General features: G+C 37.2%; 1 protein-coding gene across 15 annotated transcripts in view; it reads right to left on the reverse strand.

Moving 5' to 3' along the window:
* The window catches only part of CEP128 (centrosomal protein 128), a 446,086-nt gene that overhangs the window by 382,324 nt on the left and 46,966 nt on the right, over positions 1-16,796 (reverse strand). The window lies entirely within an intron of this gene.

The raw sequence follows: 16,796 nt of genomic DNA on the forward strand, positions 1-16,796 counted from the left end.
TACTGACTCACGTAGCTGCACTTTTAGCAGTGCCTCACATCCCAGGGAATAAGAGCCATGGCTGAGCTGTGCCACTCCACCCTCCATGCCCAAGAACCAGAAAACACCCCATCTGCCTGGAACTAGATTAGCCCTCTACTGTCTAAGCTACTCAGGCACCTCACCTCTTCAAGGAATGGAGTCATCTCTGTGCTTCTCTCCACCACTTGAGACCCAAGCCACAGTGGTATATTGCCATTCCTCAGTCCTTGCTGCTGTTGCACCTGGCCTCTTAAAACTTAGGTTACTACCATATCCCACCATCTTAGAGTACAGAGTCACCACTGCATGGTTCCTCATAACCTGGAGTCCAGCCTTCTACTGTGCCCTGTTGGTTCTAGGTCCCAAATTGCAGTTGTGCCCAACCCCAGGGCCTGAGCCTCTGGAGCACCCCTTCCTCGTTGGAGCCATACAAGTGTGGTGCCTGCTCCCATGGGAAAGAACCACAGCTGCTTCCCAACCCCCTGGGCCTGAGCTACCAGGTTGTCCCTTAGAGCAACAAACCTTAGCTTACTGGAAGAACTGCATCCACTCATGCCTTGGAGAGTGATTCTGTGCCTCAAGTCCCAGGTGCTACAAGTTTCAGAAGACAATGTGTGCAAGAGCCTGACCTCACCACCACTCTGAGCATCTGTGCTGTGGATCCTAGTGCCACTGTAGCTGCCTGTGAACCACATCAGATCCAACTTCAAGAGAGATCCTCTCAGCTAAGAATCCCCACTCTAAGGAAGACAAAAACAGGAGAATCCCTAAAACCCTTGCTCTAATAACCTACACAGTCACTGTCACTACCACAAATTCCTTCAGCCTAGACCACTGAGGCTCTGCAGGTATCACTAACATTGATCACAACTGAAAAAACTTCACAGAGACTACAACACTGCACTAACACAGAAGCAGAGCCACCACACTCTGCCATGCCAGGACCCTCAGGCCCATCTGCAGCTAAATGTTTTCCCTTATAAAAGCCACTCCATGAAGTTTGGAAGGAGTGACCGTACCACCAGATAGGCAGAAATTAACACAGGGACACACAAAAAAATGATAAAGCAAGGAAATATGACACCACCAAAGGACCACAATAATTATACAGTAACTGATCCCAAAGAAACAAAAATTTATAAATTGCCCCAAAGGAATTTCAAAATCATACTCTAAAAACTCCAATGAGATGCAAGAAAATACAAATAGACAATTCAGTAAAAACAGGAAAACAATTCATGATCTGAATGAGAAATTCAGCAAAGAGATACATGTCATTAAAAAAAGAACCAATCATAAATCTTGGAGCTGAAGAATTCAATCAATGAGACAAGAATAAAATTGAGAGCTGCAACAGCAGACTAGATCAAACAGGAGAGACAGTTTGTGAATTTGAAGATGAGTATTTTGAAATGACTCAACCAGAGGGGAAAAAAGAACGAAAAAGAGTAAAGACTTATAAAAAACCATCAAGCAAACAAATGTTCACATTATGGGAATTTCATAAAGAGAAAAGACAAAGAAAACAATGTTTACTTAATGAAATAATTGCTGAAAACCCCCCAAGTCTTGGAAAAGATACAGATATCCAGATCTATGAAGCTCAAATGTTCCCAAACAGATTCAATTCAAAGAGATCCTCTTCAAGTCATATTATAATCACGCTGTCAAAAATCAAAGACAGTTAAGAGTAGTAAGAATATCAAAATTTCTTACACTCTTCCAAAAAATGGAGCTAGAAGAACTACATCAAAACACATTTTATGAAGGATTATCACTTTGAAACCTAAGCCAGATAAAGACATCACAAGAGAAGAAAGCTATGACAATCTTTCTGATGAACACTGATGGAAATCTTCAATAAAATATTTGCAAACCAAAGCCAACAACACATCAAAAAAATTATACACCATGACCAGATAAGATTTATTCCTGGCATGCAAGGCTGACTAAACATATGCAAATTGATGTCATACATCATATTAACAGGACAAAAGATAAAAACCACATTATAATCTCAATTGATAAGAAAAAAAAAAGCATTTATCGAAGTCCAACATACTTTCTTGATAAAAACTGTCAACAGTTTAGGCATATAAGGAAAGTTCCTCAACATAATAAAAGCCATTTATGAAAAGCCCATGGTGGACATTATAAAAATGAAGAAAAACTGGAAGCTTTTCCATTACAATCCAGAACAAGGCAAGGATGCCCCCCTCCTTCTATTCAACATACTACTAAAAGCAACAGCAAGAACAATCAGACAAAAAAAGAAATAAAATGCATCCAATTTGAAAAGAAATAAAGTTATCACTATTTGCAGAGGAAATGGTCCTACACATCAAAAACCCCAAAGATTCCACACAAAAAAACTATTAAAAATAATAAGATTCATTGGGAGGCCAAGGTGGGCGGATCACGAGGTCAGGAGATCAAGACCATCCTGGCTAACACAGTGAAACCCCCTCTCTACTATACAAAAAATTAGCTGGGCATGGTGGTGGACGCCTGTAGTCCCAGCTACTCGGGAGGCTGAGGCAGGAGAATGGCGTGAATCTCGGAGGTGGAGGTTGCAGTGAGCCAAGATCTCGCCACTGCACTCCAGCCTGGGCGACAGAGCAAGACTCCATCTCAAAAATAATAATAATAATAATAAGTTCAGTAAACGATACAAAATCAACACATAGAAATTACTACATTTTTATACACAATTATCTAACTGAAAAAGAAATCAGGAAAACAGTTCCATTTATGATAGCATTAAAAAAAAACTGAAGCAAGAATAAACCAAACCCAAAATTAGTAGAAAAAATAATAAAGATCAGAGTAGAAATAAATGAAATTGAAATTAAGAAAATACAAAAGATCAATGAAATGAAAAGTTGGTTTTTTGAAAAGATAAATAAAACTGACAAACCTTTAGTCAAACTAACTAAGAAAAAAATAGAGAAGATCCAAATAAATAAAATCAGAGGTGAAAATGGAGACATTACAACTGCTACTGCAGAAATTCAAAGGATCATTAGTGGCTACTATGAGTAACTATATGCCAATATATTGGAAAATCTAAAACACATCTAGAAGAAAACTCCTAGACAGACACAACCTACAAAGATTGAACCACGAGAAAATCCAAAAGCTAAACAGACCAATAACAAGTAAAGAGATAAAAGACGTAACATGTCTTCTAGCAAAGAAAACCCTGAAACCCAATGGCTTCGTTATTGAATTCTACCAAACATGTAAAGAACTAATACTTACCCTATTCAACCTATTCCAAAAAATAGAGTAAGAAGAGTAATAGAGTAATATTGGCCATTTTACAAGAGCAGTATTATCTTAATACCAAAACCAGATAAAGACACATCAAAAAAGGAAACTACAAGCCAATATCCCTGATGAATACTGATGCAAAAACCCTCAACAAAATACTAGCAAGATGAATTCAATAACACATTGAAAAAAGGTCATCAATACCAAGTGGGATTTAGCCCAGAAATGCAAGGATGGCTTAACACATGCAAATTAATCAATGAGATACATCATATAAACAGAATGCAGGACAAAACCATATGATCATTTCAATTGATGCTAAAAAGACATTTGATAAAATTCAACACCCTTCAATGATAAAAAAAAAAAACCTTCAAAAAAACTGAGTACCCAAGGAACATACCTCAACATAAGAAAAGCCATATACAACAGACTCACAGCAACTATCATCCCAAATGAGGAAACACTGAAAGCCTTTCCTCTAAGATCTGGAGCAAGACAAGAATGCCCACTTTCACCACCATTACTCAACATAGCACTAGAAGTCCTAGCTAGAATAATAAGACAAGATAAAGAAAGGGCATCCAAACAAGCACAGGCAATCAGAGCAAAAATGAACAAATGGTATCACATCAAGTTAAAAAGCTTCTGTACAGCAAAGGAAACAATCAACAAAATGAAGAGACAACCCACAGAATGACAAAAAATATTCATCTGACAATAAATTAATAATCAGAATATATAAGAAGATCAAACAACTCTATCAGAAAAAAAATCTCATAATCCAATTTAAAATGGGCAAAATAGCTCAATAGACATTTCTCAAAAGAAGGCATATAAATGGCAAGCAGGCATACAAAAAGGTCATCACTGATCATCAGAGAAACACAAATCAAAACTGCAAGGAGATGTCATCTTACCCCAGTTAAAATGATTTATATCCAAAAGACAGACAATAACAAATGCTGGTGAGGGTATGGAAAAAAAGAGAACCCTCCTACACTGTTGGTAGGAATGTAAATTAGTACAAGTACTATGGAGAATGGTATGAAGGGTCCTCAAAAAACTAAAAACAGAGCTACCACATGATCCAGCAATTCCACTGCTAGGTATAAACCCAAAACAAAGGTAATCAGTGTATCAGACATCTGCACTCCCATGTTTGTTGCAGCACTATTCACAATAGCCAAAATTTGGAAGTAATCTAAGTGTCCATCAACAGATGAATGGATAAAGAAAATGTACTTATACACGACGGAGTACTATTCAGCCATAAAAAGAATGGGATTCTGTCATTTCCAACAACATGGATGGAACTGGAGGTCATTATGCTAAGTGAAATTAGCCAACACAGAGAGGCAAACATCACATGTTCTCACTTATTTGTGGGATCTAAAAATAAAAACAATTGATCTCATGGAGATAGAGAGTACAAGGATAGTTACCAGAGGCTGAAAGGGTAGTGGGAGGATGGGTAAGAGGAAGGGAAATTTAATGCGTATAAAAAAAATACAGTGAATAAGACCTGGTGTTTGATAGCACAAAAAGGTGACTACGGTCAATAAGAATTTAATTGTACATTTTAAAATAACTAAAAGAGTATAATTGGATTGTTTGTAACACTAAGGATAAACACTTGAGGTAATGGATACTCCATTTACTCTGATGTGATTATTACACATTGCATGCCTATATCAAAACATCTCATGTACCTGTAAGTATATACATGCCTACTACCTACCCGCAAAATTTTAAATAAAAAATTTTTTTAAATAAAATAAAATAAAGGCTGAATCTTTGAGAGTGGGAAAAAACAAAATAAAGGGCATCCAAATTGAAAAGGAAGAAGTCAAATTAATTATCTTTGTTTGCAGATGATATGATCATCTATTTGAAAAAATCCATAAAGACTCCATCAAAAAACTGCTAGAACTGATAAACTCAGTAAAGTTGCAGGATACAAAATCAACATACAAAACTCAGTAGCATTTCTATATGTCAACAGCAAACAAACTGGAAAATAAATCAAGAAGGTAATCCAATTTACAATAGCTAAAGATAAAAATTAAATACTTAGGAATTAACCAAAAAAGTGAAAGATCTCTACAGTGAAAACTATATAAGATTGATGCAAGGAATTAAAGAGAAACCATTAAAAAATGGAAAGATATTCTATGTTAATAGACTAGAAGAATCAATATTGTTAAAATGTCCATACTACCCAAAGCAATCTACAGATTCAATGCAATACCAATGACATTCTTCACTGAAATAGAAAAAAAATCCTAAAATTAATATTGAATTACAAAAGACCCATAATATTCAAAGCTATCCTGAGCAAAAAGAACAAAACTGGAGGAACCACATCACCTGACTTCAAATTATACTACACAGCTATAGTAACCAAAACAGCATAGAACTGGCATAGAAACAGAAACATAGACCAATGAAACAGAATAGAAAACCCAGAAGCACATCCATACAATCACAGCAAACTCATTCTAGACCAAGTTGCAAAGAACCTGTATTGGGAAAAGGAACATCTCTTAAATGGTGCTGGGAAAACTGGATATTCATATGCAGAAGTATGAAACTAGATCCCTATCTCTTGACATATACAAAAATCAAATCACATAGATTAAAGACTTAAATCTAAGACCTCACACTATGAAACTATTACAAGGAAACACTGGGGACCAAACTCCCCAGGACATTGGAGTAAGTAAAGATTTCTTGAGTAATAATCCAAAAAGCACAGGCAGCCAAAGCAGAAACGGACAAATGGGATCACATCAAGTTAAAAAGCTTGCACACAGCAAAGTTAGCAATCAACAAAATGAAGAGACAACCCAGAAAATGACAGAAAACTTCGCAAACTATCAACCTGACAAGGGATTAATAACCATTATACAGAGAGCTGTCAAGATGGCTGAATAAGAACAGCTCCAGTCGGCAACTCCCAGAAAGACCAACACAGAAGGTGGGAGAGTTCTTCATTTCCAACTGAGGTATCAAGTTCATCTCATTGGGACTGGCTAGACAGTGGGTGCAGCCCACAGTGGATGAGCAGAAGTAGGGTGGGGCATTGCCTCACCGGGGAAGTGCAAGGGACTGGCGAACTCCCTCCCCTAGCCAAGAGAAGCCGTGAGGGACTGTGCTGTGAGGGACTGTGCTATCCGGCCCAGACACTATGCTTTTCCCATGGTTTTTGCAGCCCACAGACCAGGAGATTCTCTTGTGTGCCTCCGCCACCAGGGCCCTGGGTTTCAAGCACAAAACTAGGCGGCTGTTTGGGCAGACACCGAGCTAGCTGCTGGAGATTTTCTTTTGTAGCCCAGTGGTGCCTGCAACCCCAGCGAGACAGAACTGTTCACTCCCCTAAAAGGGGGCTGAAGCCAGGGAGCCAAGTAGTCTCACTCAGCGGGTCCCACTCCCACAAAGCCCAGCAAGCTAAGAACCACTGGCTTGAAATTCTTGCTGCCAGCATAGCAGTCTGAAGTCGAACTTGGTGGTGGGAGGGTCATCGCCATTACTGAGGCTAGAGTAGGCAGTTTTCCCCTCATAGTGTTAATCCTGACTGTGAGTAACACCACAGCATGGCAAAGTACCTGGGGCCAGACTGCCTCTCTAGATTCCTCCTCACTGGGCAGGACATCTCTGAAAGAAAGGCAGCAGCCCCAGTCAGGGGCTTATAGATAAAACTCCCATCTCCCTGAGACACAGCACCTGGGGAAAGGGGTGGCTGTGGGCACAGCTTCAGCAGACTTAAACGTTCCTGCCTGCTGGCTCTGAAGAGAGCAGCATATCTCCTAGAAAAGCACTCGAGCTCTGCTAAGGGACAGACTGCCTCCTCAAGTGGATGCCTGACCCCCATGCCCTCTGACTGGGAGTCACCTCTCAGCAGGGGTCAACAGACACCTCATACAGGAGAGCTCCGGCTGGCATCAGGTGGGTGTCCCTCTGGAACGAAGTTTCCAGAGGAAGAAGCAGGCAACAATATTTGCTGTTCTGCAGCCTCCGCTGGTGATACCCAGGAAATAGGGTCTAGAGTGGACCTCCAGCAAACTCCAGCAGACCTGCAGAAGAGGGGTCTGACTGTGAGAAGGAAAACTAACAAACAGAAAGCAGTAACATCAACGTAACAAAAAGGATGCCCACAGAAAAGCCCCATCCAAAGGCCATCAGCATCAAAGATCAAAGGTAGATAAATCCATGAAGATGAGGAAAAACCAGTGCAAAAATACTGAAAATTCCAAAAACCAGAATGACTCTTGTCCTCCAAATGATCGCAACTCCTCTCCAGCAACGGCACAAAATTGGACAGAGAATGAGTTTGACAAATTGACGGAAGTAGGCTTCAGAAGGTGGGTAACAACAAATTCCTCTAAGCTAAAGGAGAATGTTCTAACCCAATGCAAGGAAGCTAAGAACCTTGATAAAAGGTTATAGGAACTGCTTACTAGAATAACCAGTTTAGAGAAGAACATAAATGACCTGATGGAGCTGAAGAACACAGCATGAGAACTTCGCAAAGCATAGACAAGTATCAATAGCCAAATCAATCAAGCGGAAGAAAGGATATCAGAGATTGAAGATCAACTAAATAAAATAAAGCATGAAGACAAGATTAGAGAAAAAAGAATGAAAAGGAACAAACAAAGCCTCCAAGCAATATGGGACTATGTGAAAAGACCAAACCTATGTTTCATTGGTGTACCTGAAAGTGATGGGGAGAATGAAACCAAGTTGGGAAACGCTCTTCAGGATATTATCCAGGAGAACTTCCCCGACCTAGCAAGACGGCCAACATTCAGATTCAGAAAATACAGAGAATACCACTAAGATACTCCTCGAGAAGAGCAACCCCAAGACACAAAATTGTCAGATTCTCCAAGGTTGAAATGAAGGAAAAAATGCTAAGAGCAGCCAGAGAGAAAGGTCAAGTTACCTACAAAGGGAAGCCCATCAGACTACAGCAGATCTCTCAGCAGAAACCCTACAAGCCAAAAGAGAGTGGGGGCCAATATTCAACATTCTTAAAGAAAAGAATTTTCAATCCAGAATTTCATATCCAGCCAAACTAAGCTTCATAAGTGAAGGAGAAATAAAATCCTTTACAAACAAGCAAATGCTGAGGGATTTTGTCACCAACAGGTCTGCCTTACAAGAGCTCCTGAAGGAAGCACTAAATATGGAAAGGAAAAACCAGTACCAGCCACTGCAAAAACATACCAAGTTGTAAAGACCATTGACAATAGGAAGAAAACACATTAACTAACAGGCAAAATAACCAGCTAGCATCATAATGACAGGATCAAATTCACACATAACAATATTAACCTTAAATGTAAATGGGCTAAATGCCCCAATTAAAAGACACAGACTGGCAAATTGGAAAAAGAGTCAAGACCCACTGGTGTACTGCATTCAGGAGACCCATCTCACATGCAAAGACACACATAGGCTCAAAATAAAGGGATGAAGGAATATTTACTAAGCAAACGGAAAGCAAAAAATAAAGCAAGGGTTGCAATCCTAGTCTCTGATAAAACAGACTTTAAAACAAAAAGATCAAAAAAGACAAAGGGCATTACATAAAGGTAAAGGAATCAATGCAACAAGAAGAGCTAACTACCCTAAATACATATGCGCCCGATACAGGAGCATCTAGATTCATAAAGCAAGTACTTAGAGATCTACAAAGAGACTTCGATTCCCACACAATAATAGTGGGAGGCTTTAACATCCCACTGTCTACATTAGACAGATCAATGAAACAGAAAATTAACAAGGATATTCAGGACTTGAACTCAGCTCTGGACCAAGTAGACCTAATAGATATCTACAGAACTCTCCACCCTAAATCAACAGAATATACATTCTTCTTAGCACTGCATAGCACTTATTATAAAATTGACCACATCATAGGAAGTGAAACACTCCTCAGCAAATGCAAAAGAATGGAAATCATAACAAACAGTCTCTCAGACCACAGTGCAATCACATTAGAACTCAGGATTAAGAAATTCTCTCAAAACTGCACAACTACATGCAAACTGAACAATCTACTCCTGAATGACTACTGGGTAAATAACAAAATTAAGGCAGAAATCAAGAAGTTCTTTGAAACCAATGAGAACAAAGACACAACGTACCAGAATGTCTGGGATACAGCTAAAGCAGTGTTTAGAGGGAAATTTAAAGCACTAAATGCCCACATCAGAAAGTGTGAAAGACCTAAAATCAATACCCTAACATCATAATTAAAAGAACTAGAGAAGTAAGGGCAAAAGAATTCAAAAGCTAGCAGAAGACAAGAAATAACTAAGATCAGAGCAGAACTGAAGGAGATAGAGACACAAAAAAACCTTCGAAAAATCAAGGAATTCAGGAGCTGGTTTTTTGAAAAAATTAGCAAAACAGGTAGACTGCTAGCCAGACTAATAAAGAAGAAAAGAGAGATGAATCAAATAGACACAATAAGAAATGATAAAAGGGGTATCACCACTGATCCCACAGAAATACACACTACCATCAGAGAATACTATAAATACCTCTATGTAAATATACTAGAAAATCTAGAAGAAATGGATAAATTCCTGGACACAAACACCCTCCCAAGACTAAACCAGGAAGAAGTTGAATCCCTGAATAGACCAATAACAAGTTTGGAAATTGAAGCAGTAATTAATAGCCTACCAACCAAAAAAAGCCCAGGACCAGACCGATTTACAGTCGAATTCTACCAGAGGTACAAAGAGGAGCTGGTATCATTCCTTCTGAAACTATTCCAAACAATAGAAAAAAGGGGGACTCCTTCCTAACTCATTTTATGAGGCCAGCATCATCCTGATACCAAAACCTGGCAGAAACACAACAAAAAAAGAAAATTTCAGGCCAATATCCCTGATGAACGTTGATGCAAAAATCCTCAGTAAAATACTGGCAAACCAAACCCAGCAGCACATCAAAATGCTTATCCACCACGATCAAGTTGGCTTCATCCCTGGAATGCAAGGCTGGTTCAACATACGCAAATCAATAAACATAATCCATCACATAAACAAAACCAACGACAAAAACACATGATTATCTCAATAGATACAGAAAAGGCCTTAAAATTTAACAGCGCTTCATGTTAAAAACACTCAAGAAACTAGGTATTGAGGGAACATATCTCAAAATAATAAGACCTATTTATGACAAACCCATACCCAATATCACACTGAATTGGCAAAAGCTGGTAGCATTCCCTTTGAAAACCAGCACAAGACAAGGATGCCCTCTCTCTCCACTCCTATTCAACATAGTATTGGAAGTTCTGGCCAGGGCAGTCAGGCAAGAGAAATAAATAAAGGGCATTCAAATAGGAAGAGAGGAAGTCAAACTGTCTCCGTTTGCAGAGGACATGATTTTATATTTAGAAAACCCCATTTTCTCAGCCCCAAAATTCCTTAAGCTGATAAGCAACTTCAGCAAAGTCTCAGGATACAAAATCAATGGGCAAAAATCACAAGCATTCCTATACACCAATAATAGACAAACAGGGAGCCAAATCATGAGTGAACTCCCATTCACCTGTGCTACAAAAGAAAATAAAATACCTAGGAATACAACTTATAAGGGACATGAAGAACCTCTTCAAGGAGAGCTACACCCACTGCTCAAGGAAATAAGAGAGGACACAAACAAATGGATAAACATTCCATCCTCATGGACATGAAGAATCAATATCATGAAAATGGCAACACTGCCCAAAGTAATTTATAGATTCAATGCTATTCCCATCAAGCTACCATTGACTTTCTTCACAGAATTAGAAAAACTACTTTAAATTTCATATGGAACCAAAAAAGAGCCTGCATAGCCAAACAATCCTAAGCAAAAAAAACAAAGCTGGAGGCATCACTCTACCTGACTTCAAACTATACTACAAGGCTACAGTAACCAAAACAGCATGGTACTGGTACCAAAACAGATATACAGACCAATGGAACAGAACAGAGGCTGCAGGAATAACACCACACATCTACAACCATCTGATCTTTAACAAATCTGACAAAAACAAGCAATGGAGAAAGGATTTCCTATTTAATAAATGGTGCTGGGAAAACTGGCTACCATATGCAGAAAACTAAAACTGAACCCCTTCCTTACACCTTATATAAAAATTAACTCAAGATGGATTAAAGACTTAAACATAAATCCTAAAATCAAAAAACCCTGGGAGAAAACACAGCCAATACCTTTCAGGACTTAGGCATGGGCAAAGACTTCATGACTAAAACACCAAAAGCAATGGCAACAAAAGCCAAAATAGACAAATAGGATCTAATTAAACTAAAGAGCTTCTGCACAGTAAGAGAAGTTATCATCAGAGTGAACAGGCAACCTACAGAATGGGAGAAAATTTTTGCAGTCTATCCATCTGACAAAGGGCTAATGTCCAGAATCTACAAGGAACTTAAACAAATTTACAAGAAAAAAACAAACAACCCCACCAAAAAACTGGGCAAAGGATATGAACAGACATTTCTCAAAAGAAGGCATTTATGTGGTCAACAATCATGTGAAAAAAAGCTCACCATCACTGGTCATTAGAGAATGCAAAGCAAAACCACAGTGAGATACTATCTCACGCCAGTTAGAATGGTGATCATTAAAAGGTCAGGAAATAACAGATGCTGGCAAGTATGTGGAGAAATAGGAACACTTTTACACTGTTGGTGGGAGTGTAAATTAGTTCAACCATTGTGGAAGACAGTGTGGCAATTCCTCAAGGATCTAGAACCAGAAATAACATTTGACCCAGCAACCCCATTACTGGGTGTATACCCAAAGGACTATAAATCATGCTCCTATAAAGACACATGCACATGTATGTTTATTGCAGCACTATTCACAATAGCAAAGACTTGGAACCAACCCAAATGCCCATCAATGATAGACTGGATAAAGAAAATGTGGCACATATACACCATGGAATACTATCCAGTCATTAAAAAAAATGAGTTATTGTCCTTTGCAGAGACATGGATGAAGCTGGAAACCATCATTCTCAGCAAACTAACACAGGAACAGAAAACCAAACACCATATGTTCTCACTCATAAGTAGGAGCTGAACAATGAGAACACATGGACACAGAGAGGAGAACATCACACACTGGGGCCTGTTGCGGGGTGAGGGGCAAGCAGAGGGAGAGCATTAGGACAAATACCTAATGCATGCGGGGCTTAAAACCTAGATGATGGGTTGATGGGTGCAGCAAACCACCATGGCGCATGTATACCTATGTAACAAACCTGCACGTTCTGCACATGTATCACAGATCTTAAAGTTTAATTAAAAATAAAAACAAAAACAAAATAACCATTATTCATAAGGAGCTCAAACAACTCTATAGGAAAAGATCTAATAATCTTATTTTTAAATCGGCAAAAGAAACAGGCATTTCTCAGAAGGAGACACACAAATGGCAAACAGGTATACAAAAAGGTGCTCAAGATCAATGAGCATCAGAGAAATGCAAATCAAAACTACAATGAGACATCACTTCACCCCAGTTAAAATAGCTTTTATCCAAAAGACAGGCAATAAGTAACAAATGTTGGCAAGGGTGTGGAAAAAAGAGAACCCTCCCACACTGTTGATGGGAGTGTAAATTAGTGTAAGCACTATTTTGAGAACAGTATGGAGGGTCCTCAAAAAACTAAAAACAGAGCTACCACATGATCCAGCAATCCCACTGCTAGGTATATACCCAAAACAAAGGAAGTCAGCATATTAAAAATATATCTGCACCCCCACATTTATTGCAGCACTATCCACAATAGCCAAGATTTGGAAACAATCTAAGTGTCCATCGACAGAAGAATAAAGAAAGAAAATGTGGTGTTTATACACAATGGAGTACTATTCAGCCAAAAAAAAGATGAGGTCCTGTGATTTGCAAAAACATGAATAGAACTTGAGGCCGTTATGTTAAGTGAAATAAGCCAGGCACAGAAAGAAAAACAATACATGTAGGAGCTAAAAATTAAGACAGTCAAATTCACAGAGAGTACAAGGATTGATTACCAAAGGCTGAGAAGGATAGTTGAAGGGTGAGGAGGAGATGGAATGGTTACTAGGTGCAAAAAAAAAAAAAAAATAGCTGGAAAGAATGAATAAAACCAAGTATTTGACAGCACTACCATAGTCAATATGAATTTAATTATACATTTTAAAATAACTAAAAGAGTATAATTGAATTGTTTGTAACAAAGGATGCTTGAGGTGATAGATACTCCCATTTACCCTGATGTGATTATTATATATTGCATGCCTGAATAAAAATATTTCATGAAATATGTATATTTCATGTTTTAAAAATTAAAAAACAGCTGAAGAATAAATTTAACAAAGGTGAAAATCCTGTACACAGAAAACTATAAGACACTGATGAAAGAAATTGAAGACAAAATAATGAAAAAATAAATGAAAAGATATTCCATCCTCATGAATCAGAAGAATTAATATTCTTAAATTATCCATACTACCCAAAGCAAAATATAGGTTTGACATAATCTGTATCAAAATCCTAATGGCATTCCTCACAGGAAAAAAAAAAATCCTAAAATTTGTATGGAAACATAAAGACCCTAAAACAATTCCAAGAATGAAAAACAAAGTTGGAGGAATTATACTTCCTGATTTAAAATTATATAACAAAGCTATAGTAATCAAAACAGTGTGGTACTGGCATAAAAACAGACACATACACCAATAGAACAGAACAGAAAACCTAGAAACAAACCCAAACAGATATGGTCAACTAATTTTTGACAGGGGCACCAATAGGATACAATGAGGAAAGAAGAGTTTCTTCAATAAATGGTGCTAAGAAAACTGGAATTTCACACACAAAAGAATCTGAACCTTATACCATACATAAAGATAAGTTCAAAATGGATAAAAGACCTAAATGTAAGACCAGGAACTATAAAACTCCTATAAGAGAACATAGTGGAAAATCTCCTGGACACTGACATTGGCAATGATTTTTGGGTATCAAACCAAAAGCTCAGGCCACAAAAGCAAAAATAAATAAATGGCAGTACTTCAAACTAAAAAGGCTCTATACAGCAAAAGATATAATCAACAAAATGAAATAGCAGCCTACAAATTGAGACAAATATTGGCAAACAATATATCTGATGAGGTTAATACCCAAAATTTACAAAGAACTCATACAACTCAATAGTAGAAAAACAAATAATCCAATTTTTTTTAAACAGGCAAAGAATCTAAATAGACATTTCTCCATAGAAGACAAAAATCACCAACAGCTATATCAAAAGGTATTTAACATAATTAATCATCAGGGAAATGCAAATCAAAACCACTATGAGATACCACATCACAGCTGCAAAGGTGGCTATTATTTTAAAAAGTCAAAAAATAACAAATGTTGACAAGAGTATACAGAAAGAGTAATTAAAAATAGAACTACCATATGACCCAGTGATCCCTCTGCTAAGCATATACCCAAAGGAAATAAAATCATCACCTTGTAAAGATTCTGCATTCCTATGTTCATTGCATCATTACTCACAATAGCCAAGATATGGAAACAACCTAAATGTCTGTTGATAGACAAATGAATAAAGAAACTGTGGTACATATATACAATGAAATATTACTCAGCCTTAAAAAAGAATGAGATCTTTTCATTTACCACAACATGGCTGGGTCTGGAGGACATTATGCTAAGTGAAATAAGCCAGACACAGAAAGAAAAATATTGCATGATCTCACTAATTAAATATGGAATCTACAAAAAGAAATCAAATATACAGAGATAGAGAACAAAACAGTGGTTACCAGGGACAGAGGGGGTAGAGGGGATGAAATGGGAAGATGCAGGTCAGAGGATACGAAGTAGCTGATATGTAGGATGAACAAGTCTAGAGATCTAAAGTACAACATGAGAACTATAGATAATAAAACTGTACTATATATGGGATTCATGCTAAATAAGTACATTTTAGCTGTTCTTGCCACAAACCAAAACAAAAAAAAAAAATGGGTAACTGTGAAATGACAGATATGTTAATTTACTTCAATGTAATAATCTTTATACTATCTACATATATCCCATAACATCATGTTGCATAGCTTAAATGCACAAAATAAAATTTACAAAACAAAAAAAGTATAGTTACATTTAAACTTGAGTTTTAGGGGCAAGGAAAGGGCAAATCAGGACAGGGTGGGTAAGAAATTTTGGGGGTGATGGATGTGTCCTTATCTTGGAGTTACTCTATCCCTATCACAACTAAATATAAAGCAACAGTAATCAAGATAGTGGAATACTGGCACTTGGATAGACAAATAAACTAGGGGATTAAAGAGTCCAGAAACAGATGTTTGTGTATATGAACATTTGATTTATGACAAAGATCTGACTGTAAAGTAGTGGGGAAAGAGTAGTCCTTTTAATAAATGGAAGTAAATCAATTAAACATTCATATGAAATGTATTCCTTCTAATTCATACCACAAATACCAATTTCAAGTAAATATCACATCTAAATGTGAAAGGTAGAACCATAAGCTTCTAAATGATTACGTAAGAGAACATCTTCGTGATCTAAGTATAGGGAATGACTTCTTAGGTCAAAAAAGTACTAACCACAAAAGAAAAGATGGAAAATTAAACCGGATTAAAATTCAATAGATGGTCCCATTAAGAACATTATAAAAATGAAAAGAAACAAGAAAAAAAGAAGATAGAACTTCAGCAGTTTCCTTTGTCAAGTAACAGGTTCCACTCTAGAATTTATGAGAAGAGACAGCATATTACTTAGTAAGTTAAAGAGGACCTTAGAGCAACATTCTTAAATGTGTACTTCAGCTCTTGATTGGTATGTAAATCAGGCAATAGCACAGATTTCGTACTGTGTGAACTATTGCAATTAACTAAGAAAAGCACCAATCTGTTAATCTCAGAAAAGTCCTTTTTTTTGAAGTATGTGATGTTTTAGATATTTTAGACTGGTACAATGTAAATTGAAGGTGCCCTTGGTACATCCGAAAAAATCTAGAACTTTATGCAAAAAAAAAAATATATCTTGATATTACACATTAGATACCACATTGCCACACATTAATTGGAAAGATGTTGTCTACTTCAGCAGAAGACAGGCATTGTATCTTCACCTTTCCAAGGCTCTTCACAAAAAACTTAATACCAAAAACACAAAAGAAAAGTATTTTTATGTAGCCAAGTGTTTATTCATATTTTTAAAATAAGCAAATTTCACTACAAGAGAAATTTTCAAATACCCTATTTTCAAAAAGATCAACTTAGTTGATCTTTTTATCTCCTAGCACATTCAGCCAATAAATTCAAACTCCAAAATGAACTCAACATATCCATGTAAGGAACTGTAAACAAATTAACAACTGGAGAAAAATTATCTACTTTTACTAGTAAACTTTCAATTTGGATAAAATATAT

Source organism: Gorilla gorilla, chromosome 15 (genome assembly GCF_029281585.2).
Source record: "Gorilla gorilla gorilla isolate KB3781 chromosome 15, NHGRI_mGorGor1-v2.1_pri, whole genome shotgun sequence".
NCBI lineage: Eukaryota > Metazoa > Chordata > Mammalia > Primates > Hominidae > Gorilla > Gorilla gorilla.